Source organism: Bombyx mori, chromosome 5, assembly GCF_030269925.1.
Source record: "Bombyx mori chromosome 5, ASM3026992v2".
Classification (NCBI taxonomy): Eukaryota; Metazoa; Arthropoda; class Insecta; order Lepidoptera; family Bombycidae; genus Bombyx; species Bombyx mori.
This window is the reverse complement of record NC_085111.1, coordinates 10,851,568-10,874,815: the sequence shown is the minus strand read 5'-3', so window position 1 is coordinate 10,874,815 and position 23,248 is coordinate 10,851,568. Positions and strand designations below refer to the sequence as shown.

The 23,248-nt window shown below is 35.2% G+C and overlaps 1 protein-coding gene across 2 annotated transcripts in view; it reads left to right on the top strand.

Annotated features, from left to right (window-relative positions):
• The first annotated feature begins 6,702 nt into the window (after positions 1 to 6,702).
• The window catches only part of LOC101741638 (semaphorin-1A), a 105,779-nt gene continuing 89,233 nt past the window's right edge, over positions 6,703 to 23,248 (top strand). The window contains exons 1-2 of one of the 2 annotated variants that reach the window (XM_062668704.1): positions 6,704 to 7,139; positions 22,871 to 22,939. The gene's annotated coding sequence lies outside the window, so the exon portion shown is untranslated. Of the gene's footprint in view, positions 7,140 to 22,870; positions 22,940 to 23,248 lie in introns of both variants that reach the window. The other variant, XM_021350538.3, reaches the window with a different exon arrangement.

The following is a 23,248-nucleotide window of genomic DNA, read 5'->3' as shown; positions in this document are numbered from 1 at the left end:
TCGTCAGCATCATCAAAACTGCCCACTGCTGGACATAGGCCCGGTCTTCTGCTCACCTCATTCACCTCTTGCCTACCACCCTTCGGAGGTTATCGCACCACCTAGCCATGGGCCGTTACGTTACTACTTAGCATTTTTTTTATTGCCCTTTTAGGCAGACGAACATACGGCCCACCTGATGGTGAGTGGTTACCGTCGCCCATGGACTTCAGCAATGCCAGGGGCAGAGTCAAGCCGCTGCCTACCGGCAAGAAGAAATTACAGAAGTTAAGAAATAACATCTAAATGAACATATAATTTGACACAGAAATTTTCGTTTTTCGCAAAATTGCCTTCGTTTTAATTCCGTGCCCTAGATTGGACACTATAATAATCAGCGTGGCAGTGTATAATCAGAACTGAGCTTCGAAGCTCACGAACTGCACGTAAACGACTTGCCGCTGTGAAAATCGCATCACTTATTAGTATTCTTATGTAAATATCTTCGGGCGCATCCGCTCTTACATAATGCGAATGTTATTTGCATGTCCCCGTGCCCTTTGTACTTCGAAACCGGCACTCACCATCACTTACTACTAAATGGGTATCGTTTGTCGAACGGGTTCTACGGACCGACACATGAATACCAAGCGACCACTAATAGACAATGGTTATTGAACAAGCTAGAGTGATTTGGCATTCATTGAAGTCGTGGGCATATTGGCTTTAGCTGAACAAGAGTATGTAGAATAGGTAGCGGTGTCGAATGTAACGTGACTCGAATAATTTAATCCACCGCTCTACAGATAGGGCCGAACATTTATTATCCAATATATTTTATGTAACTAAATTATACTTAATAATTCAATTCGCGTATTTTAAGTATGATGTAATATTGACTTTACAACTATGATATCACAGGATACCGCTAAAGGTCTCGTTTTATTGGTTACATTCGCAACAATATTAAACTGTAACATAATGTACTACAAGTAACAGTTATATTTAGTTATATTTTTTTTTTATTGCCTAGTTGTGTGGACGAGCTCACAGCCCACCTGGTGTTAAGTGGTTACTGGAGCCCATAGACATCTACACCGTAAATGCGCCACCCACCTTTAGATATAAGTTCTAAGGTCTCAAGTATAGTTACAACGGCTGCCCCAACCTTCAAACCGAAACGCATTACTGCTTCACGGTAGAAATAGGCGGGGTGGTGGTACCCACCCGCGAGGACTCACAAGAGGTCTTACCACCAGTAAAAAATCTAAAGTTCCGTTTTATAAGTACTAAAATACCACAGCAATATGTATGGGTGTCGACGATACGTAAAGAATATCAAACACAGGATGCCTTGCCAAACAGGTTTAGTTTTTGTTGCTCAGTTGCCATTAGTGGTCACCATGAATGCAGCACGAGAGCTGATGCATCGCATGCTATTTCCTGTAATGGCGAGGCAGATTTCCATTGTGAGTGATCCGGACCGCCAGTCTCATTTACCTCAGAGGTTATACGTAGAATCAATTATGTGTTTCTTCCCGCAGGCATATTGGCATCCTCTATATCATTTACTCGCATTACTTGTTATTAAACGCCCACTTATTTAATTGTGAGGAGCAGAGCAATTGTTTTCTTTTAATTAGATACTATTTAAGATTGTTGTTTTTTTTTCTACCTAAGCTGATAGATAGCCTTGAGAGGCTATGCTAGCGTAACCGGGCGAGTGGGTGAGCTCACGGGCCTCAAACCGGAAGTGTTGCTAACACTGGCTCTAGCAAGAGCAGTGCTTTGCAGAATCTACCACCGGATCGGAAGCGCGACCTACTGAGAAGATCCAGCGAGAAACTCAGTAGGCTGTGTCTGTGACTTAATTCACTCGTCGAGCCCTTCGTTGCAAGACAGATTCGGCGAGGACGGTGACCGTTGCTTGAGGTACCTAAAAACACTGTTAAAGGATCGGCAGGATCCGTAATGACGTGCTTAGGGCAACGTCGAGTGTTTACCATTCGATCCACAAGATCGAGTATGGATTGTTGTAATAGCAGTTGTGCGTAACAGGCTTTTCTCTATATTTAATTTTCAAAAAAAGTTCTTTTTTTACTTTTTGTTTACATTTTGGAACTATGATAATATCTTTGTACATAAATGGACAAATTACAAAGCACATTTTGCGTTCGTTTTCTATTACGTAAATATATAATACAATGATCAGGAAATTAGTGGGTGCAGCCAAAACACCCGAGAACCGGTTACCAGAACCATTAAACACCAACCAACGTGTAACAATAAAATTAAATAGATCTTTACAAACTACACACACAATAAAACCAGTTTCTGCAGCGTCCCTTTCTAACACACAGCGTATCACTACGTCTTCAATTAAATCCAAAACTTTTTAGACACCTCGTTCAACGAAAGATAATGACTGTCGACGCCTTAATGTTCTTGATAGTAATCAATTCAATTTCCTGAATATAAAAATGTTGATTCGGCGATTAAAATGTTCGATCTGCTTATTCTGTGTTATATAGTGTGTGTTGACACAGTTCAACGATTGAAAACTGTTTACTAAAATACGATTTGAAAAACGACATGACATTATGAATTACCATGACAAGCTTCGATTTGATACTATTGTACTAGCTTACTCAAGTATTTGATATGATACTTTAACAGATTGCATTTAATAAAACCTAATTGTTAAGCTGTTGCATAGATTTTATCGCGGCCCTTGAGCGCGGCGACCGAATCATGAAATTCCGTAACGAAAAAAAACCTTATACCCCTCACTCCGCCTACCAAGTAGCTCGCGTTCAACACATTCACACGTTGCGCTTGTGTAGTGTTTGTGAATAAGCGCGTAACGTGACGTCACACTGCATGCGCATCATGAAAAGTCATTCCATCTCTCTCTCGCGCGGTCTAGCTTATGAGTGTGAAGGGGGCAGTTAAGGTTTTGCTTTTAATAATGTTTAATATAGCGTGGTCTTGTTTTATTATTGTTTTAATATTGAATTATCATTGTCTAATTATAATTGCATAAGTTGATAAAAAATGCTATGCAATAGCTTTACCGCGGCAGTTCCCAAGTGCCACACGTTTTTTTTTTTCAGTTGGGTTCAAAATTGTTTGGCTTTTTTTAATCCTATGCTGTCCTAATATTAAAAAACAATCAACAGTTCCACAATATAAAAGCATTAAACGTATAATACATACAATTTACAGAATACACTCATTTGTTTAAGCACTTATTATTTACAGGTTCCTATAGTAGTTAGGCGATTGTTCTACTTTTACCTATAGGCTTTTTAAGCGATTACGATTTAGCTGCCTATGAAAACGAACGAGTATACAGCCCACCTGTTGATGAGTGGTTTCGGCGCTTATGAATATTAACGATGCCAAGAGCCGCTGGTTGTCCACGAGTGTATTTTCAGACCTCGATCAAACAAGGTCTTGTCATAGCCATGAGCCAACTTTGAGGGAAATTCATTCCAGAGCCGATTTCTGTAAAAAAATCTCTGGAGACGCGCAGTAGATGAGCACAACAGTATCAAGTAATAAATCTGCATGGGAACAATTTCTAAGAATTTATATGACTACATACTTACTTAAATTTCAAAATGACCTCATTGTGATTTGGTTTAATTCCAATACCACGAACATTAACTTAACAAAATGTTCAAGTATTATTCTTTGTCTGAAAATCGTGAATTTTATATTAGGTACTGACAGAAATCGATTCCTTACTAACAGTACCGTAAAGTATGTAATGCTGAAACAGTTACGTGTTACTGCAAATAATACAAATATAATTTTTTGTGAGCACTTTTATATGTTCGTCCTTGTCATAAAGCTGATAGAACTGATGTTATCGAAGTGGTTCGCTCGTCTATTTTTATGATGAAAATACCTACTATCATATTTATCTAGATTTACTACAGTCTATGAGATAATAATAAACCCAAAGTAATTTTCTTACAACTTTGCAAGCGTTAGCAGATTTCACAGTAGAAAGTCACCTTATAGGATCAGTTCATTCATTGTCCCACTTTCCGACTGACATAGCTTGTGTGGTAGACATGTATTTACATGTAAAATAAATCGTGCCAATAGTTAATTTAATAAATAGTTAAAACAATTTTTTCCAGGCCATTTCTAAAACAAAAAGAAAATAATGTCATCTAATAATGGTTCTATTAATTAGTCCGATCCAGAAATTTGTTATTGTTGAGTACTCCATAGCGCTCTAAATAGTCACGAGCAACTGACAGACATTGAACAACATGACTAGTCGATACTTATACAAATACTAGCCTTGTATAAATGTAGAGATACAGACCCAACTCCGATTGAGGTTTCAGTGTCAACGCAATCTGCATACCACGTCGTCCGCAGCAAACATTTGTTAGGAGTAACGGAATTTCTAGTTGCAATTGTCACCGGCGCCAGAATAACTAGCATATCTCCACAGGATCACTTCTGTTGACACAGTTCCCGAATTGCGGTAATTGTGGAATTGACAGAATGACGCTACGTAGAGCACTGCCCAAGTCTACAAGGTTACAAAAAGCTCACAGATAACGGTGTCTTTATATGTAATTGATTGGCACTTCTCTTACAAAAACAACAAAAAAGGTCGAAAGTTCTACCGTAGTATATGTGGATGTAAGTATAATTTATTATTGATGTATTATTCTGAATGTTAGGGTACTACTAAAGAATATTCAGGCAATTCTTTATTACAAACTTGAAGCTTCAACTTCGAGAAATTTATAAGTAACGTGTGTAGATATAAGTATAGGCCCGAAACACAAAACGAAACTAGGAAATACTTTCGGAAACTTTATGTCATAGAATCGTTGACTTTTTACGCCGACAGTATGAAATACGTTAATCACAAGTTCGCCTGTTCAACAATGATCAATAAACTGTATACACTAACTCGTTCCAAGAAAAAACTAGACCGCGGTACTTGCTCAAAATTAATGAACGCTGCCTGAAAGTAAAATTAATGATTTTTTCGCTATCTACATAAAGCAAACTTGAAAATACCGAGAACCAAACAAGGCTATGAGAAATTAGTAAGCACTTTCCCGAGTTGCTCCTTTACAATGACAATGAATACTTTCCCGTGTTGCCATTCGGGTGTGCTTAAATTCTTCTGTATCTTCTAATAAATAGAAGTAGTATTGAATTTACGGTGTCAAATACTACTTGAAGGCATGTATACATTTGTTTCGATAGCAATAATATGATTGATAACTCCTCAGACTTACAATTAATTTTATCAATGTGAACTTCATACATTGAGCTGAAATAAAATGGCGGTATATTCGTTCGTGTAACTATGCCGTTGTCGATGCTTATGGAGGATTTCGGTTTGTAAAAATTAGGGGTGGGTGTTGCTAAGGCGACCGTTTTTAATCGTTTTTTACTAACTACAATGATTGATGCTGCATAAAAAACCGTTCAGTGTGCCTGGAGAGAAGTGTTACTTTTTAGATCGCGTAAATATCAACTATGCGAGGCGGCGGCTTGGCTCTGCCCCTGGCATTGCTGAAGTCCATGGGTGACGGTAACCACTCACCATCAGGTGGGCCGTATGCTCGTTTGCCTACAAGGGCAATAAAAAAAATATGCAAATAGTCTGATTATGCGAACATAAGATAATCAGAGTCCTGTATTAAAGTTTATAAAATACGGGCTTACATTTTAATAAATTTTGTTTCTGGGTGGCATTTAATACTATTTCAACTGCGGCATTTCAACTATCTATGTGCCTTTGGATAAATGTTTAAAAAATCGGTCACCCAATTCCATACAATATATATTATGATGTACATAGTTTCTTTCCCTAAAAGTTAGTGTGGCTTCGTTATCTCAAATTTCTGATAATGGAAACCAATATTATAAAATATCATTCTCCCCTTCTATATTTTCTAATTTTACCCCTTTGATACATTTGCTGACTGACTCTGTAGTGCAATACTTTGCTCTCCTGCTGAGCAAAGGGTTCGAATCCCTCCATCAGGCAAACATTTGTGTAATGAAAAGGTTAGTTTTTCATCTTTTAAGTATTTAATATATATAAATATCTATAATGAGTTGCGTACTAATATCTATATTATAATCTGATTATCCGAAGTTTGGGCTAGACGACCCTGTGTGATTGTCTCCAGTTATTATATTAAAGCTATTTTCGTTTATCTATTTATTGTTAGCAATATTTACCACAAGAATGCTGGATCGAAATCAACAAAATCTTATGAATCAAACTTAAATTCTAATCTAGTACTATCTTAAACAAATACATTTTATTGCTCTCCCAATGTCATCAATTCGTATAGTTAATTCGACGATGATCGACATCTTCTGGGTACCTACTGGCTTTACGTGAAAAACTATTAGATAATCACATTCGAGCTGAGAGTGAAGCTGCGTAACTTCATTGAAAGGTTGGTTTCATTCAAATAACTTATTTAAATTATTCATTTTATTTGATTCAAAAATATTAAAAAAAACACAAGTCAACTTTTATGGTTCAGTAAATAAATTCTGTAATCTACAAATCTTATGAATTATTGATGGCCACATAAATATGTATACAGAATTAAATTGGGTGATGTTTGTGTCAACATCAAAAGTCCACACTAAAATTCAAAAAGTCGTTTTGTTGCCATGAACTTTTAGCAAAGGCAAATTGTGGTGTGGCCGCCCGCCCAGTGTCACGCCGGCCGCCCAAAGCGACGAACGCGTGCATCTTCTCTAAGTAATTTTAATCCTGACTATCACCGAGCTCGGTGATAGATACATCGGTATTCGGATGTACTTTGAGTGGTTATTACTTAGTGACAGTGATCCGTAATCAACTTTAAATCTAATTATTCAAGTGCTTGCTTCAAAATTTAATTTCAGTAAACTACGTTCATAAAGTCTATTCTAAGAAACAACACATGTTAGTTCGAAACTATTAGGATAAAAGAAGAGCATCTAATTCGATTGCTGTGAATGTAATCTTCGTGTAGCTGCACTGTATCTTAGTGATCATAAACTTCCATTAGCATAATAAGAAAAATAGTTATTGAATGACTCATATCTTAAAGTTTTATTGGATTAACTATCTCAGAAGACTGAAGATTTCCAAGGAGCATTTAAAGGTAAAACATTAAGCTCTACACATCTGCAGCTTAAACGCTTTACAATCCCAATGCTTAGCAATGCTGCACACACTTGGCTAACACAGAATATATCTTAAAGTGTACATTTGTTATAATGTATCTTTGACAGAATATAATATAAAGAAGAGATTTATCTTTTTCATATTTTTCATTCGCGTCACGTTTGTTTCGGCAGCGACAAACAGCACCTAAATCTTTATTTCGAGACGCGTGCAAATAAACAGAATCGACTTTTACGTTTCATATAAACGATGTTTTTTTTTTCTTAAAATATTTTCCACGTCCAAGACTACTATACCGTTTCCTTTTTGACTAAAAAGTATTTGATTTGTTCCGTCCGGGCGTAGCCGGAATAGCCCTTCAGGCTACCAGCGAATAGGTAGGAATATTAAAAAATAAAAACTATTTGTGAGGATTTACTTTTATGATTGATTTGGTTGTTCAATAATACTTTTATGCGTGAAGCTGAATAAGAACAAAACAGATTAATTTTCAAAAAATAAAGAGTAGTTTAAAGGCAATTAAGAATTTGCCCTCACATTTAAATATGAGCGAAAGCATCTCCGCAGCGGTGTCTGTGAGCTCTACTAACAGATTTACATCATATGGACGGCAGTAAGAAGATATATATTTTATCAACATTTTCATATATTTTTCATGACGTAAATTTGACTACTAATCTACTAAAGTAATCTACAAAAATGTCTTTTGTTTATGTTATCGTCTCAAAATACGTGTCCAAAAATAGTACGTTTCCAAGTTCATTATAATAACAAAATCAATCAATCAAATTCAATTCATTTAAATTTGGACAGTTTTTTTTTCGAATGTAAATTGCTTAGAAACCAGTTATTACTCGTAATATAAACTCTAGATATCGTCAAAAATTAGACACTAAATAGATTTTCATGGCGTCTGTTTTTAAATGTGTAGATGTAGATAGATGTAGTTGGTGATGGACATAGATGTATTTTGTGAGCATTTTAAATTACTGTAAAGTTTTTTAATTGTTCTTCATCAATTTAATAACATTTCTATTGATCTAGAAGGGCAGAGATGTTCACTACTTAGCTTGAAACGTCTTAATTCTCTTATATACCGAGTGCCCCATTCATCGTAACGGAACATTTGACTACTTCGTGACAGAAATAAGTAGACGATGGTACCTTTACGTGTAGGCCCACAATATACCTTATAATTGGTATTTATTCACACTGAAAAATTGTGTAGCCTTGTCTATACTTAATAATAATAATAATAATAATCATATTATAAAGAGGAAAGATTTGTTTGTTTGTTTGTTTCGAATAGGCTCCGAAACTACTGGACCGATTTGAAAAATTCTTTTTCCATTAGAAGCCGACATTGTCCCTGATGAACATAGGCTACTTTTTTTGTTTTTTTTTGTTTCATGTGTGTTTTAATGTTTCCGAAGCGAAGCGAGGGCGGGTCACTAGTATAATATATTACATTAATATATAATACGTACTTATTATAATAATACTTAATATATAATAATAATACTTAATACATAATAATTACAATAATACATTATATTGCGTTATTTCTTCATTACGGAAGTCAGTAGGTACATAGAAACTTACGAAAATTTTTATTTCAAATTTTGAACCCCGAATTATTGCAGTCATTTAGTATATAGATTTTCGTTCTTACTCGATAAGTTTCATGCTTCAAAATCTTGACTGTTAACATAACAGTATTCAGTGATGGCCAGTAAAAGCGTTATGGAAATAAAGCGAAATTATGTAAACGCGTATAATTTTAATTGCATCAATTGCTTTTCGTGCCCTATCGAATATTCGTCGCTGATCGGTTGCAGACGAAAGACGGCTTCGTTGCGGTACGTCCTGATTGTCGCGAGACTCAAGAGCCGTGGGAAAACAAACAAGCGCTGTTCTCGTTAACGGGCTCTTGTTCTGCACAGAAACAGTGGCCACTGCAATCCCTGATGTTTGCCAAACAAATCTAATCTTTATCTTCATCACATAAGACAACACCATGAGCTCCTGTGTCTATTAACTATGCGGTCAAATTAAGCAGACTGTTCCGGTTTGACTCTTGTACAAAGTACTAGAAGCAAATATATTTTGAACATTGCGATGTAAATGATTTTAACGTAATTTAATTCAACATAAATGAAAATCTGTTTGCATCTGAAACATATTTAAACTTGTGCTGATATCTGTTTACAATATCAATACTGATACGTAAATACTAAGCTATCAAATAATATGATACTAGATATTGAAGAAATATAAACACAAACAAATCAAAATTATGTTACGAACAAAACTATGTATTTCAATTTTGAATTAGAATCTGTAGAAATTAATACGGTTTTAAAAATACTACTTAATCCTCTCACTTTTACTTTGTCCCTGCACCCTCAGGAAACGAAAAATATTAACACTATTCTGCTTTTGACAAAACTTTATTTAATGTTTGACTGGTGGTGTAAATTGTTACCAAGCTTGTAACGTTGTAAGTTGTTACCATCGTCTTATCTACGTCAGCATGAAGCAGTCGTGTATTGCGGTTTTAAAGGTAGGACCGACAACTGTTGGAGAAGATGGGTGGTAATAAGCACGTTGATGCTTATGATGTCCGGTAAAAATTTAAAGCTAGGTGTAGCCGTAAGCTGATTATTCTATCTAGTCCAAAAAATGCGCCACAGGCAGTAGTTATTCATATAAATTTTCAATATCACGCAGTAGTTCATGAGTCTAGTTCTATTTTAACCATTCTACCTTCGCCCGTGTCCATTTCCGTTCAGTAATAGTTTCCTTCCAACGGTCGGTATACGCAGCCCCTTATACAAGCTTACCAGTCTGCTGCATGATTATTTATGCATGACTTTTTATTTGTCAGGACTTAAAGCTACAAAACGAAACCGGTTATACGACGCCAACGCCCCGAGAACGACAAAGTTTCTGTTTCTTATGGTTCGGCGATCTAATCTCTAGCCTTGTCTCCCGGGAACGAGCGAGAGAGCAAGCACATCTCTCGCTCTTACAATAACTATAAGCCGAACTTAGCCGACTGATTCCGAACCACTTACGAGTCTTACGACCACATCACGGTATTACTACGATCCCATTGTTCGTGATGAGTATAGTAAGTTTTAAGAAGCGTACGCATTGGTTAAAATGCGATCTTGTTTTCGTTTATTATAAAGCTTAGTTACACAGTTAAACAGTTAGTTTAGTTGGTTAAGGTCAAAGAAAGAGCGCACAGTGGTTTTGGGTCCAGCAATCTATTTCCATAAGAATAAATCGTTTCATGAACCAATTTCATGAATAAATATATGGACCAAGCGTTTATTTTAATATAGTAAGTTTATAATTATATTCGGGCATCAATATATTTGGTTTAGTAATTTATTTATTAAGAAACTGTGAACTCTTTGTTTAGACCGGTTTACATGATCGAAGGTGGGTGACTTACGGAATAATTCAGTGGTCGGGTGCTGCAACCGACGGTGAATGTAGCACAGCCCGCACTAACATTGAACGTGAAGGTAAAGCTTTCAATTAAGCTAATTTTATAATAGAGCAAAGCACACATAAGGCAGTTTTAATTATAACCTAATCTATTATAGTATTAAAGCCTACACTAGTAGCCCTATTCAAAAACAATTAAGTTAGTGTTGTACGTATATGTAGGTATTAATAATACTCATGTTTAATACAGCATTAATAAGATAATATTGGAATTAAAATTCCAGATACAATGCGAAACTGCAGTATAAGTACCAAAGCATTTAGTGGGTATAAATAAAATTATTATTATTTTTGTCTATCAGCAGCCAAGTTCAATAATCAAAGCGGTAGTCTGTGTCCAAGAGGACGTGGTGGCTGCCGCATAGCTAGAATCAGAAACTTCACAAATGCATATGAATAACTTTTGTACCTTTTGAACCAGAATGTATGGGTACATCGCGCCAGTGTTATTAGGGAGGTTATACAAATTCAGCTCTAAATTTGCCAATAAATATAAATTAAATGTTTAATTAATCAATGATTTAAGAACTCAATATCTAGAAACGATTTTGCATCGAAAGACCTTCTTATATGTCTTGAGAAATTACTCAAAGAGTCTTATGTAGATATAATAAAGCTTTAACAGACTCGTGTTTTGAATGATTTTCTAAAATATTACGTTAATACAAAGCCGATCTCGTTAACTAAAGACGGCGTTTCATCGTGAGTACCGATTCAGTGCGGTTCACTTATCTTCAGTGATCTGACCCTGCGGGAAACTGCCGTGCTTCGTGATGATATAATAATGACATTTACATAACCTCAGACTCTTGCATCCAAGTATTTCTTGTCAAAGAAAACGAGCCTCATCAAAACTACGACCTATATCATGTATTACGCAAAGTAAAATTATGAGTCCACTTTAAATAAAATATCATTCATTCATTGACTATTTTGATTATAAAATATGTATAAACGAATATATCTCTCCAGTATTAAATATTTGTATCGTTCTAAAACTTTAGCGGCAGCGGCTAGGCCGTGCCTCTAACATTGCTGATGTCTTTGAGCGACGGTGTCTATATTCCATTGGTTAGGCCGTATGCTCGTCTACCTACAAAGGCAATACAAAATGGAAAACATTAGGTAGTGATGTGTTGTAAAATAACACATAAATCATCGCATGAGTTCTTCTATCACTTCTATAATGGATTTTACTCATTATCTTCAAATCATTTTTTTTATGACTTAAATCTAAAGAATGGAGAACAGTCAATTCTCTATTCAGCGTGCTCTTGAAATCTATTGAATATCGACAGCAAACACTGACAAAAAAATTGGAGGAAGTGAAACCGCACTTGAAATATTTGCTATGAAAAGTACCCATAATTTCTTCGGTTTTCAGGTTCGTTTTCACAAAATGAAACTACTTATATCTGTTCTCGGGAGTTTATCATTTTAATTTTACAAACCACTAATCTTAGTGTACCAGCAGACTCACCATAAACCGGGAGCAGTGGCGATTGTTCGCGAGGCGCATAACATCTGCCCACAGCAATGATGCTAGACGACGACCACGACCGTTCTGACAAGAGTGATACGACATACGAATACGAAATCTTAGTTTGGTATACCATAGATAAACATTCAGTTTTATTATCCAGTGTAGGAATATACGACAAAGGGAAGATCTTCCACCGAGTTGGTGATATTTGCTCGATAGACCGACGGTCCGAATGTTGTTGTTCGGAACTTGTATATATGCGAACTTATCTTGAAAATGTCGTAAGCGAGATTCAGGCATCTGTCAAATATCTTGCGTTGTATGATACCGCCACATCCAGTCTATCTAACAATATGAAACAAAAATTAAGGACGAACCTAACACTTCAATAGTAAGTTTCAATTCGTATGACCTTTCCCAACACGTATTTGTTAACAAGTCGACGTAAATTAACGTGCGACTCTTTGCTTATAAATTTCTTCTTCTTCTGTGTCGGCATCTTCATGTCTGAAGGTCGTGCCTAGTTTATAAATTAAAATATTTCAATTAAAGCATTACATTTATTCTTTTATACGCATAATGAATACGGTTATAGTGGCGGACTAAAGGCGAGCATGTTTTCTGTCAGGCAACCAGGATAGTATAATCTAAACACACAGACATAAAATACTGGTGGTAGGACCTCTTGTGAGTCCGCGCAGGTACGTACCACACCCTGCCTAGTTCTGCCGTGAAGCAGTAATGCGTTTCGGATTGAAAGGCGGGGCAGACGTTGTAACTATACTTGAGACCTTAGAACTTATATCTCAAGGTGGGTGACACATTTACGTTGTAGATGTCTATGGGCTCCAGTAATCACTTAACACTAGGTGGGCTGTGAGCTCGTCCACCCATCTAAGCAATAAAAAATATATGTAATAAATAAATTTCACTATAACTTTTCCTTAGTTTTCAAACTATTTAATGCACACGGACCACACGAAAACAACACGATTCAAAACTAAAAGTGAAAACCTGATACATCAATTGCTCTGTTTTAGTTCTCTAGCATGTAAATAATACCTGTGCTGCTCGATTATGGGCTAAAATAGGACAGTAAATCGTTGAATTTAACAAGACTCAATGTCAGTACTAATGTAGGAGGCCAAACAAGTGTCACGCGCCGAATTTTCAATTGGATCCTGCGTGGGTTTCCATTTACTATGTAGGTTATATTCCTCGCTTCAATGACCAGATTGTAGACTGTATATGCTACGTTAGTAATCCGTTTGAACCCTAACAAAAATGGTTTGACTAATATAATCCACTTTCCCTAGTACACAAATAGTCACTGCTAGGAAACGTTGAGAATAGCTGAAATTAAAAAAATTCCTGGTAAGCTTTGTGAAAATTCAATCGTGCTTATCTGATTTTCTAGCTCATTTTTCAATACGATTGTATTCTAAGTATCGATAATAATAATAATATTTATTCAAGCCTCTTAAAATACAAACACGTACAAGAATTCATAACACTAGTATAATAATATACATGATTTTTTTATGTGGTATAAAATAATAATATTCCCTGACTTCTATGCTAGGAAAACCTGTGTTACAAAACTAACACTTCAAGCGCTATATCTTAAAAATAATTGAAGATCGATAGATGAATCGCAGATAAATTCAGTCAAATCTTGATGGAGATCAATTCGTATCAATTGCAATAAATAGGCCATGTAACCGACGTTTCTCGACCGACATACGAAACGTTCAATTAGTAGTGATTGTGATAGAGCCTGTGCTCGCTTCAGCCCATTCATTTTCATTCCGTTCAATCTTTCGTCGTGTTAGTCGAGTAGTTAAGGCACCCGTGATTATTTTCACTCTAAACTAAATTCACATGGTACTATCCGCTACCTGTAACATAAATGGAAAGAAAACCCTTCGTTGTGTATTAAAAAAAAAAACACAAGTACACAGGCGAACATAATGCTTTATCTACCAGCTAAGTCTGCAGTTGAGACGCGTAAAGAATTGCTTTATGTTCCATTGAAAATTGTTTATTATAAATATTGCAATTAGTAGGTGCTACTACATTTAATTATATTTTAAATAATAATAAATAAATTATAATTATTTTGCTAACTATAAATAAATTAAATATCAATAGGCATTTGAAATACAATTTCAATGAACAAATGAATAGTCAATTAAACATTTATTTTTTATAAACCAACTAGAGCCAATTAGATATTTTACCAATTACAGCCGAGCCATATCAGGTGTTAAAAACATAATATTTAAAACCAGTTCGGTGACTTTACAAAGCATGTAAATGTATCATTTCGGTTAAATCGTTTATTCTTTGTACATTAATGGACACTTTTCAATGTTGAAGATTGAACTCTGTTAACTTTCTCTAGAGTAACCTGACTTAGACACTAAGCGAGTTAGCACTTAAATAAACTCTCTAAAGCAAAAGGACAAAAGCAATGAAATAACGTCATGGGCAAAGCGAGATAAACTTTTAATAAAATAAGTACTTGGAAATCGGTTTTACGTACTGCCATTCTCAGTTCTTAAACTCAATAAATGAGTTCCGTTTTTCTAATACACGTTTTGTACGAGATCGAAAATGAAATCCGAATAAATTGAATGAAAACACACTCTGAGACAACTTAAAATAATCCAATACATCCATTGTAATTGTATTGCGACGTATAACGAAAATTGCTTTACCTAATTCCCAAAAAAAAAGGTGAAAACAAAGCGAAATGTCGTGAGACAGAATAAATTAGTTTAACCATTGAATGAAAGTGTAAAGAGGCTTTGGAACAGAAAATTAGGCCTAGATAATGATCCGAATGAGATATTGTCATTCAAGTACAAAGAAAATACACCTTTAGAAAACTAGTGGGATCGCTTTAACAAAATGACGAAATGAAAACAAAATAAGGTTTTACTATATGTATATATTTTTTTTGTTAAAATGAAACTGACAAATATGTAAGCTAAGTATTTTTAAATATTGCTGAAGCCTTCATTCAAAAACAATACATATTTAAAGCCAACCGTGAGCGTTCATGAATGATCTTGATTATAAAAGCAGCATTGTTAGTAACTCACAAAATTGCCTCGATCTTATTGACACGGTTTTAAACTATTATAATTCATTGATGAACATTATAAAAATAATTCATTCATTAACAGTCAAAAACATCAAAATACTGTATTCATTATGTATGGCTTGAAATGTATGTTTGGAATAATATATTCGTTGATCCTATTCAACTTGTTTATTAGTTTTGTCACTGAGTAATATGTTATACAACGCGCTGCTCCTACTAACACAAACGAGTTATATTTTTTGTCATTTATTCCATCGAAACTCAACGCAGACTGGTGCCTACGACTACGCGCCGCGTCGTGGCAATGACCGAGACAGGCCTATTTTCGGGTACCACGTAGGTACCTGTCTCTATCTACGATCGGTTTAGCTACTTACATTATTCAATCCTTGAACTCGGTAGCTTATTTTCATAATTTTTCGCATTCAAGACTATATTGTGTTCGTGAATTAAATACGTTCTTAATATTTAGAACGCGTTCCCATTTCATCTGCTTTGTTTAAACGAAATTCGCTACTTGCAACAAATCATTCATGACGGCCAGCAATTAAAACATTTAGCAATGCTTGCTTCAAATTATTTCCAGCAAGAATTTAGTCGTAGTAGTAGTAAAGTCTTATATACACAGAAGAAATAATAATGATCAGTCAGAATTACAATATAATTCGATGTAGGTTTGCAAAAAAACAAAAAAAATATATTTTTATTATCGATGGTGAATTTATTTGTACCTTACCTAAAGGTACATACGAATAAAATAAGTAATTATTTATTATTGGTGCTTATTATTTATTTCACAGATGTGCCCAAAACGTTTCACCTTAATCATGATTACGACTTAAACAATAGCCTAACTACACCGTGACATGAATATCCACTTATGAAACGGGCACTATGAGTATTATCTTCAAAATCAAAGCGCGTGTATGGTTTACGTTATCTATCTCATTTTATAAATATAAACGTGCTATAAATTGTAGACGTTGCCCGTTTGATTTTATACATATTGTATGAAAGATACAAGAGATGACTGAATACCATTTTTCGTTTATTTAAATAATTTAAACAATATTCATTTGAAGTTTCCATCTCTAGATAACACCGCTGGTTGATTATGAAACGCCGGCGAATAAGTACTAGAGTCAGCACCGGCAAGATGTCGTTTAGAGGAAGTGGTCTCATCCAATTAAGAGCATGCCCGTTGGATTGCTTCCAGAGTTTTTGTCGTTTTTGTAATTGTCTCAAAGCACTTTTTTCTTTTTACATGACACCGGAGTCTAGAATTCTCCGATTCAATTTGTAAACTTTAAGCAGCTAAGTTATTTTCTGAAAAGGGTTAATTTTATGTCCGAAAACTACGAAAAGCCGAACGTTTTAAGCAGGCACAAATCTTCGTTCCCCAGACAAAAGTACTTTGTCCGTTTTAACTTACTTTACAACTATGTAATCTTCCTAAAGATATCTCGAAACATTGGGTTGAATATAAAACTAATAACCTAAAGTTTCCATGTCGTAGGTATGTAGGAGTGTCACCGTACCACAAAGCGCCTAAAGGGTAGAAATAGAGGTAGGAACGTTCGAACGGGAGGAGTATGCAAATGTGGAATATTGACAGTACCTGTGATGTTCGTACCCATTGTTGCCGTGAAATACATACCTACATGCATAAATAAAATTGATATAGAACACAATTCAAGATTCGAAGCGTAAATACGGTCAGTCACATGTAAATGCTGAACCTAAATGTTGTGTGTAATTGATCAGAAAACGCCACGCTTCGCACGCCCATACATAATATTTTATCGAAAACTATAGTTCTGTTTGTTACTGTTGTATAAAGCACCATTCCTGTAGCTGACCAATTCAGTAACAAAGCCTCGATCTTCTAATATGTTCGTAACTACGTTTCAGTTTGATAGGCAAGATAGTCCATATCGACGCTTGAAAGGCAAACGTGACTAAGCGACAATTGCGTGAACTTTACAGTAGACCAATTTAAAGTTAAAATACCTGAAAAAAATCTATTTTAACGAATCTCGCTGTAGGTTTGAAATGATTTTAATAGAACTAGAAATATATTTTTTTGCGCCTCGAATATGGTTATTGCCTATCATTAATATATAAAGCAGTTATTGTCGCTTAGTCACGTTTGCCTTTCAAGCGTCGATATGATGATGCGATTGCAAGATGTCCTCACGTCATCAAATCAATTGCCGCTTTATTGTGAAATCTAGATACTTTCGTAATCGTATTAGATGGGCCATGAGCTTGTTAATGCGTACAAAAAAGTAATCGAAGCAGTTCAAAATCTTTAACGTGATTCAGGCGACATGACAAAACGCTACTAAAGACTTCCCTTCTACTCGTGATCTAAGCTTAAGTCTGTACGTTTCTTGCCCTCAATAAACTGCATCTGTACTCAAAGAATCGTGATGATGATCATGAACAAGCTGAAATTAACTCACTAACTTTGAAATATTACGGTTCTAGGAATAATATCTACTATTGATAATTTAATAAAATTAAGTTATTTAAGCTCTTATGTACATATTATATTTAGTGATTTTTAAGACGCTCATTTCAATTAAAAAAGCCTTAGTAAATCGTGTTGTAAGTCCGCGTAGGTAATTACTACCCAACGTGCCACGAAGCAGTCGTGTGTTCTGGTTTGACAGGTGGGACTTCTTTTGTAAAGTAAAATTGAAACGTCAACCTACATTTGTCAAAATGGGTGGCTTCGTTGATGATGCCTATGAATTCCGGTAAGCACATCTCTGCAAAAAAAAATAAGTACATCAAATTATACCATGACGTGAACAATATTTATACTACATATATGAAAGGCAGAGATTAAGATAGGGTGAGAGTGTTGGTGAGTTTTGTGACGGATCGAAAGGTTGAACTCACAACATTAGGCCATAAAATGGTATATCTCCTAAAGTTGCGTGCGAATCGAATTCGCGTTGAGAGTGAAGGACAGCGGAATGGAAATCTCGGGTTTCTTAATTTTTTTATACTTTTCAACTTATTTGGAAATTTAAGGTATACTGGATGTTAGGAGACCGCTCCCGAAAACGGAGACAGATGATACTACTATAGACACCTTTGATGATGGAGTTATTTAGACAAATGTAAAAAAGTATTTGTGCGATCGCATGAGTCTGCTCCGCGCTACGCCTGTGCGTTTGTTGACCCGAGCATTAGCTGTTTTTGATTTTGTGTTTCATTGCTGGTTTTTTTAAAATAAAGTAATGTGTTTTTTTATGAAACTATAGTTTCATTTACCTGTACTAACATGATAGAGCGTAAATAATGGATAATAATAATAGTGAACGTAAATAAAACGTTTTTCCGTCGCATCATCAAAGGTGGCATTAGTACTATCGTCTGTCTTCGTTTTCGGAAGCGGTCTTCTAACACCCAGTATACAGAAGAAAATGTTAAACTGCTGAGCTAGGTCTAAATACCACAAAAAGGTTTATTTTTCGTCTTTTATAATTATAATTATAATACTTATGTTTGGTTCACCTTTACACTGAAAAATAAAAATTATGTTATTGCTATACCACCATGATAATATCAAGTTTTCCACAATAAAGTTCTACCTATAAAACACGCAATATACTTAGTACTGCGTCTATGTTATTTATCTCAAAATAACGCCAATAGTGTCTCTGGTGTTTGGTATCTTCTTCTTTCTTCTAATATTACGTAACATCTTAATAAAAATGTTTCACATTAATTAATCCAATATTTCAATAATTCAGTATACATACAATGGTACTAATGAATATTTCGACATGTATCATCGAGAATACAGAAAAAGATTTAAAAGTACAAATTAATTGACTTTTAAAAACATGATGAACTTTCTTGCTTGTTTATATTAAATCTCGATGTTCATCACAAGTAAGCCACATAAACTCAGATATCTGTTAACGTTCAAAACTCTTCGAAATTTCATAACCATTAATAAATTTGTTTATGAATCGCACGAACAGAACGTGTTTGTATCGTATAGTATTAATAGAAGTTGTTTATCTAACTAAAGAGACAGACACCGTTAAAGCCCGCGCAGCCGAGTCGTGCCAAATCTCTTCATTAAACTGGTTGGTAGAGCTTGGGAGGGTCCGATAACGGTACTTCCCAATGTTTGTGATACGTACAAAGATATTATTAAAGCATACTTCAATTAATAAATGACATAATATTTTGAATATAAATGCTATATCGTGAGCTTATCACGATTAACCACGTTAACACGTCCCATACGGTCTGCGTTCGAGTATTTTGTAATTAACATAAAAATCACAGAGTAACAAAAGCGGTCCTTTAGTTTGTTCCTTGTTACTACCATTCAATATTACATTGGTATATTAAACGTTGAACACATCTAAACATAACATATGCACTCAACGTCATGTCCGAAGTCATTGTTTTGAAACGAATTACTATCCAGAACATTAAATTAAAAGACTCATTCGTACGCTGGAGATGTATATGGCTGCCTATTTGGATGCGTGTGATGGCTCGCGCCGCCGTCACAGTGGCCGACCGATGCGCAACGAATAAGAACGTACAATTATATTTAGCCACTGCATCTATTGCATGTAAAATTAGCGAGAAGTGTGTCAGAATATTTTGCCTCATAAAGTTACGCTGCGATCCTTAGTATGATTTCAACTAAACGCTGCTTCTAAGAGACAAACCGCTCGTGAGATCACCGTTTCCGATGTCCGCTAGTTGCGATTCCTGACACGAAAACCGTTATAATTTCAATGAAAAAAAAAAAAGAAACTATACTAATATTTTATTTGAAATAAAATTTCGCAATGCATGCAACGTGACGTAGTTGAATTATGTAATTAATTAATGCAGGCGGATAGCAGTCCCGTGTGACGCGAGGAGGTGCGCCCGCCTGCCATCTTTGCTTTAGATACGAATGTGCTAATGATAGTGCTATTCGATATTCTTGTCTTTAAAACCGTAACTGAGGCAGATACCGTCCATAATGCATCGTGTTCAGCTCCGTGTTTCACGCATACGTTTTTTTGGAACGAAGTTCCTTATGGGAACATGCGGAGGGGTACCCTAACCGGAAAAAAACGTCCGTAACGTAAGATTTTTATAAGTAACGCACACAGTGTACGACTTAACTTTGTAATAACGTACAAATTAGTAATGCACAGTGTACGACTTAGCTTTGTAATAACGTACAAAAAATAACATATTTTTATTACATATTTTTTATAAATCATTGTGAATAAAATAAAGCTGATAACTTTGTAAAGTAGTTTTTTTTTATTCTTATCAATAAAAAGTTCATAATAAAAAATGTATACCCGAATAATTATTTTCTTTATACTTCGAATAGAACTTAAAATTAATATTTTTATAAAAAGGAACTTCGTTCCTATCCGGTATCCCACGACACCACACATCTTTTTTCATTTGTCATGATTGTTGGAGACGGCTTGGATAGTGACATAGAAAGTCTGTTGCAGTTTTGTGACCGGTTGAGTATCTCCTGGATGCGTGGCAAGTCTATGTCTTTTTTCAGTGCAAAGTATGATCGCAGAACGTCGTTTCTCTACATACCCTACTTCTAAAAGGCTTGACGTGAACATATTTAAATGAAATGCGATTAACGGGTTATCATTCAGATGTAATAAAACACGATGTTCTCAAATTAAATTGAAAAACAGTTTTATCTCGTAATCGTCTTTTATATATGACACCTATTATTTATTAATCAAGTTTGTGTCACGAATCTAAGAAAACACTATTAAATATAAATTGAGAATTTATTAATATCTTTGTATTCCTACTTCAATGGAAATAAATCATATAAACATTCAATAAAACGTATTCAGAACAGTTTTCAATTACATAATTAGTTAGTTATTTACAATGACTGCCATTACATAACTTCTGATGTTGTGTGCGCTAAATTTATGTTCGTTTTCAATTTGATCAAATCTATTGGTATTGAGTAAGAACTCGCATAGCTCACGTTTGTACATAAACAGGAAGATGCTTCAAAATGTCAGCGATTGTGATGAATCGAGGTAGGATTAACCTCTATAGGTCTGAGTTACAGTAACGAGAAACGCTGTGAATATACACGATACTCTAAGTGATTCTATTTGATTTTGTATCATTTCCTAAAATAATAAACGTTTTTTGTTATATTAAGAAATGTTTTTGTCATTTAAAATTTACGCCTCATCTCTTTTCTTTTGACATTTTATTGTATCTGTTGTACTGTTATACTGGTGGTAGGACCTCATGTGAGTCCGCGCGAGTAGGTACCACCGCCCGGCCTATTTCTGCCGTGAAGCAGTAATGCGTTTCGGTTTGAAGGGTGGGGCAGCCGTTGTAAATATACTTGAGACCTTAGAACTTATATCTCAAGGTGAGTGCCGCATTTACGTTGCAGATGTCTATGGGCTCCGGTAACCACTTAACACCAGGTGGGCTGTGAGCTCGTCCACCGAAATAAGCATAAAAAAAAATTTATCTTCTCTTTTCTTTCGGCATTTTTTGTCTCTGCTGTACTTAACTCTGTTAATTTATCATGATTACTTTTACATATTAAGAGAGTCGCAGACGGCGTACGTATCTACTCAACGTACTGAATGATAATTACGCTACAGTAATTGTACCATTTACTTTAATCTAACTAGTCTATTGAGAAAATTTTCAATGCAGAAATGAAGCAGACTTACTTTCAATTCATCTAGGACACTTGCTTTCATCTGCGCATTTATATGAATAGCTTCGTCGTCAATTCTATGAGCAACCTTTGCAGTGCTAACATTACGGTACTATATAATCCATTCATTTTGTATCGATACTAAAAGCAATTGGATATTATTGAATGTTGTCAAGAGATTTATTATTATATTTTCAAATTATTTTCAACTCGACCGAGATCGGCGAATGTTTTTTTTTTTACAAACCAGATACGGGCGCATGCCAAGTAAGCTGATTCCTTGTGAAAGGTTAATGATTAAGTTTGCTTATGTTTCCGTTTGAGCTTATAAATCATTTAATGGAAGCATTCTTGGATTTCAAAAATTTCGGAATACGAGCAACTATTATTATTAATGTTATTTACTTTTTACTTATTAGATGATGATTATGAAAAAATGAGATTTGCAGAATCGTACGAGCTTATTCTCTAGACAGTTGAATATAGTACTGATACATCTTGTGGGAGCCTGTTCCATTATGTAATTAGATGGCTTGGAAAAATGCTTCAAGGAGCTTTCCTAATAAGATTTACTGAGTGAGTGTCCCTGAAAATATTAATTCATTCAGTTCTTAATATAACAAAACCACTAATGCTGATAGTGTAGTTTTGAAGACTTCGGATGACTTTTCATGTTTCCCCAGTGTAGTTCGTTACTACGCTACATTTTAAGTATTAAAAAAACTTCCAAATCGTAAAAAGAATATTATCAACATTATGAAAGATGTCTGTGGCATCACTACAACGTGCAATATTGCACTCCAGGCATTCACCGAATTCTGGAGACTTTTATATTCGGTCCTACTTTTGAAAGACCTACCAACACTATATCTTGTTCCTCAGGTTAGAGCCCCGTGAGCTCACCTACTCGTCTGGAGAATCAAGTATAACACCTCGAGGTTACTAGAGAAGGTAGGAAAAAAACAATTTCTTATGACGTGCGGTTTTTTTTAATGGCTCTTGGGCACTAACAAAATCTGGTCCACGAGTCATGTTTCCTTCTAACTACCACTTCAGTTAATCAATACCCCAGGAGATCACGGTTAGCACGGTTCCCCTACAGTTGTTTTTGTTCCTGAATCGATTATACAGAGAAACTCGTGGAAGCTAACCAAAAATATATATACCTATAAAACATGTATTCATTACATGTCTTACATGAAAATAATCTGTGCCTAAATCTGAACTCTAGCATCCTGATTCTTGTTTCATTCCAAAATA